Genomic DNA, 5,492 nt, shown 5'->3' on the forward strand with positions numbered 1-5,492 from the left:
ATGATATGCCTGAAAAAGGATTATTTTGATAGAATAAATCATACATTTTTATTTTATAAATGTTTTCATTATTAATAAATCATCCTTATTATTAATTATTAAATCCTCTTATTGTTATTTAAATTTTTATTAAATTTAAAAAATTTATTAAAATAATAATTTTTTAAATTATTTATTTTTTAAACTTATATATATATATTCTTTTAATTTATTTAATAAATTTTTTATCGTTTGAAATTTAATTAATTTTGCTTTAATTCCTTTATTTTTTTTTGATCTTATAATAATATGATTTTTTATAGAAATTAATAACTTTTTATTTATTTGTTATTTATGTATAAAATTAAATAATAAAAAAATTATTTTTATATATTATATTATTCAAGAAATTTCATCTTTAATATTAATCTTTTCACTATCAACAAATTTTTTTTTTTTTAATAATGATTTTTTTAATCTTAATTTTTTAATTGCTCTCATACTAAAATTAGGCATTCCTCCTTTTCACTTATGAATGCCTCTAATTTCTCTTTATCTTTCATGAGACATTTTATTTTTATTTTTAACGATTCAAAAAATTATCCCTTTTTATATAATTTCCATTATTGAAGTAAAAAAAATTATTCTATATTTTATAATCCTCTCATCCTCATTCATTTCTACTTTTAAAATAATTAATTTACTCAATTTTAAATTATTACTAACTTATTCTTCAATTAATCAATCTAGTTGAATGTTAATATTAATTTTTTTAAAAACCTTATTTTGATTGACTTATATAATTTTTTACATATCAATTATTTTTTTAATTAATTTATTTTTAACATATTTTAAATTCTCATTTAATTTTTTCTTAAATTATTCTTTTCCTTTAAATTTTAATCTAATCCCCCTAATTCTAATACTTAATCTAGCAAGAATTCCTCCTTTATCATTTTTTTTTATAAAATGATTTAGTATCTATATCTTTATTTTTAATTCTAATCTACATTTAATTTTTATTTTAATAATTTTAAATTCTTTTATCTTAATTTATATCTATATTAATTTAATAAATTTAACAATATTTTTTTTTTCATTAAAAATTAAACTAATTAATAATTTTATTAAATTAAAATATATCAACTTTAAAAATTTATCTATTTATTTATATTTTAGATCTTTATTATCCTTAATAATTTTTATTATTTAATTTCAATTTTTTTAATTTATTTTTAATTAAATATTTTAATTTTTTTTTTAAAAATAACTTTAAATTTGCAACTTAATATTTTTCTTAAACTATAAAATATTAAATAATATTAAAAAATTAATAACTAATTTATAATATTCATATTATAAATTCCTTTTAGCACTAGAAAAATTAATATTTTCATCAATAAATTTACAATTTATTACTTTTATCAGACATAATGCTTCCTTCTTCTTCCTTTTTTTAATTTATTCAATTAATTAATCTATTTATTCCCTATATTTTATTTCTTCCCTTAATTTAATTCAAATTAATTTTACCCTATCTTTTATAATTTTTCTATTATCTAAATTATTTTATTTACTATATCTTATGAACAAATGATTATATTCTACTAATCATAAAGATATTGGAATTCTCTATTTCTTATTTGCTATTTGAGCTGGAATAATTGGATCCTCCTTAAGAATAATTATTCGACTTGAACTTAGATCTTGCGAATCATTATTAAATAATGATCAAATTTATAATACCGTAGTAACTAGACATGCTTTTATTATAATTTTTTTTATAATTATACCTTTTATAATTGGGGGATTTGGAAATTTTCTAATTCCCTTAATATTAGGATCCCCTGATATAGCCTATCCTCGAATAAACAATATAAGATTTTGATTACTCCCCCCCTCAATTACTTTATTAATTCTTAGAAATTTTATTAATGATGGAACAGGAACAGGATGAACTATTTACCCCCCCTTAGCTTCCAATATTTTTCATAATGGCCCTTCTGTTGATCTTACTATTTTTTCCCTTCATATTGCAGGTATATCCTCAATCTTAGGTGCAATCAATTTTATTTCTACAATTTTAAATATACACCATAATAATTTATCCATAGATAAAATTCCTTTACTCATTTGATCAATCTTAATTACCGCTATTCTTCTTCTTCTTTCTCTTCCAGTCTTAGCTGGAGCAATTACTATACTATTAACCGACCGAAATCTTAATACCTCATTCTTTGATCCTTCAGGAGGGGGAGACCCAATCCTTTATCAACATTTATTCTGATTTTTTGGCCACCCTGAAGTATATATTTTAATTCTTCCTGGATTTGGATTAATTTCTCATATCATTATAAATGAAAGAGGAAAAAAAGAAACATTTGGAGCCTTAGGTATAATTTATGCCTTAATAGCAATTGGATTCTTAGGATTTATTGTTTGAGCCCATCATATATTTACTATTGGACTAGATGTAGACACTCGAGCATACTTTACTTCTGCAACTATAATTATTGCTATTCCTACTGGAATTAAAATCTTCAGCTGAATTTCAACCTTACATGGAACAAAAATTAATAATAATTCATCTCTTTGATGAGTAATAGGATTTATTTTCTTATTTACAATAGGAGGATTGACAGGAGTAATACTTTCAAATTCATCTATTGATATTATTCTTCATGACACATACTATGTAGTAGCTCACTTTCATTATGTCTTATCTATAGGTGCTGTTTTTGCTATTATTGCTAGATTCATTCATTGATTCCCCCTAATCACAGGTTACTCCTTAAATAACTACCTATTAAATATTCAATTTATTTCAATATTTATTGGTGTTAATTTGACTTTTTTCCCACAACATTTCTTAGGATTAAGAGGTATACCTCGACGTTATTCAGACTATCCTGACACATTTCTATCTTGAAATATTATTTCTTCAATTGGATCTATTCTTTCAATTTTAAGATTAATTTTCTTAATATACTTAATTTGAGAAGCTTTATCTTCTAAACGAATAATTATAAACTTATTTTTCTTAAATTCTTCCTTAGAATGATTTAATTCATATCCCCCTATAAATCACAGATATAATGAAATTCCTTCAATTTAATAAATAAAATATATTAATTATTAAATTTAATTTTAATATGGCAGATAAAGTGCAATGAATTTAAATCTCATTTATAAAGATTTTTACTTTTATTAAAAATTAATACTTGATTAATAACACTTCAAAATTCAAATTCTCCAACATATGATATAATAATTTTTTTCCATGATTTTACTATAATAATCTTAACTTTCATTATATCACTAATTTTTTTCATTATACTTTCTATAATTAATAATAAACTTATTAATCGATTTTTACTTCAAAGACATCTAATTGAAATAATCTGAACTATTATACCCATATTAATTTTAATTCTTATTGCCATTCCTTCTATTAAAATTTTATATTTAACTGATGAAATATTTAATAACAAAATTACAATTAAATCTATCGGACATCAATGATATTGAAGATATGAATATTCTGATTTTTCTAATATTGAATTTGACTCATTTATAATCCCCACTCAAAATTTAAAAATAAATGAATTTCGCCTACTAGATGTTGATAACCGTTGTATTTTACCATTTAATTATCCTATTCGAATTTTAACAACCTCAATAGATGTAATTCATTCTTGAACTGTCCCATCTCTCGGTATTAAAATAGACTCTACTCCCGGACGACTTAATCAATCACTTTTATTAATGAATCGTCCAGGAGTATTTTTTGGTCAATGCTCTGAGATTTGTGGTATAAATCACAGATTTATACCTATTGTTATTGAATCAACTAATTTTATTAACTTTAAAAATTGATTAAAATCTTTATATTAAAATTATATATATATATAAAATTTTTATCAAAAATTAATTATTTATTCTCATTAAATGACTGAAAAGTAAGTTTTGATTTTTTAAATCAATTATAATAGTTTAACACCTATTTTTAATGTTAAAGAATTAGTTTAAATAAATAACATTAAATTGTCAATTTAAAAATATTTTTTAATTAAAATATTCTTTTATTCCACATTTAATACCAATAATATGAACCCTTACTTTTATTATCTCTTTAACTATTTTATTTATTACAATAAGAACAATTTACTTTTTTTACCTTCCTATCCCACTAAAAAATTTATTTATTAAAAAAAATAAATTAAATTGAATTTGAAAATGATAATAAATTTATTTTCAATTTTGATCCTTCAACAAATTTAAATCTTTCCTTAAACTGACTAAGATTTTTAATTATCTTTTTTATTCTTCCCTATCAATTTTGATTAATTCCCTCTCGATATATTATAATATGAAACTTAATGTTAAAATTCTTATTTAATGAATTTAAAATTTTAATCAATTATTCTTATTCAAACTTAATTATTTTCTTAAGATTATTTTCTATAATTCTTTCTTATAATTTCATAGGACTATTCCCATATATTTTTACATCCTCTAGACATTTAAGATTTTGCTTTTCTATTTCTTTAACCCTTTGAATTTCTATAATTCTTTACAGAATATTTATTTACACAAATGAACTTTTAACTCACCTAACCCCTCAAGGAACCCCTTATATTTTAATACCTTTTATAGTAATCATTGAATCTATCAGTCTAATTATCCGACCTTTTACCTTAGCCATTCGACTTACAGCAAATATAATTACAGGACATTTACTTTTATCCCTTTTAGGATCATCAGGAGAAACTATTAATAATATTTTTATTCTTATAATAATAATTTTTTCCCAAATTTTATTATTCATCTTAGAAATTTCAATTTCTATTATTCAAGCATATGTTTTTTCTATCCTCTCAACTCTTTATAGAAGAGAAATTTAATTTTTAATATCTATTTTTTTCATATGAAAAAAATTATTCAAAATCATACATTTCATTTAGTTTCATTTAGTCCATGACCAATCATTACTTCTCTAAGCCTTTTAATAATTTAATCTCTATAATTATATGATTTCATAAAATAAATTATTTTATTTTTTTATCAATCCCATGTACATTATTATGTATATATCAATGGTGACGAGATGTAATTCGAGAATCAACTTTCCAAGGATCCCATACTCTTTCAGTTTTTAAAGGTTTACGAATAGGAATAATTTTATTTATTATTTCTGAAATTTTTTTTTTTATCTCCTTCTTTTGAGCATATTTTCATTCCTCTTTAGCCCCCTCTATCGAAATTGGTCAATTATGACCTCCCTTAGGAATTAAAAGATTTAATCCTTTTGATATTCCTTTAATAAATACAATTACTCTTATTTCTTCTGGAATAACAATTACATGATCTCATCATTCTATACTAAATAAAAATTTTTCTGAAAGATTTAATAGTTTAATACTAACAATTATTTTAGGATTATACTTTACTCTCCTTCAAATCATTGAATACTTTGAATCCCCTTTCTCAATTGCAGACTCAATTTATGGATC

At 21.1% G+C, this 5,492-nt stretch overlaps 2 pseudogenes; both read left to right on the forward strand.

The window, feature by feature from the left end:
* Positions 1–1,564: 1,564 nt before the first annotated feature.
* Positions 1,565–4,769, forward strand: LOC126858698 (cytochrome c oxidase subunit 1-like; annotated as a pseudogene).
* On the forward strand, positions 3,196–4,860 carry LOC126858699 (cytochrome c oxidase subunit 2-like; annotated as a pseudogene).
* The last annotated feature ends 632 nt before the right edge of the window (positions 4,861–5,492 follow it).

The sequence above is a fragment of the Cataglyphis hispanica genome, unplaced genomic scaffold (assembly GCF_021464435.1).
Source record: "Cataglyphis hispanica isolate Lineage 1 unplaced genomic scaffold, ULB_Chis1_1.0 scaffold82_size5492, whole genome shotgun sequence".
Taxonomy (NCBI): Eukaryota; Metazoa; Arthropoda; class Insecta; order Hymenoptera; family Formicidae; genus Cataglyphis; species Cataglyphis hispanica.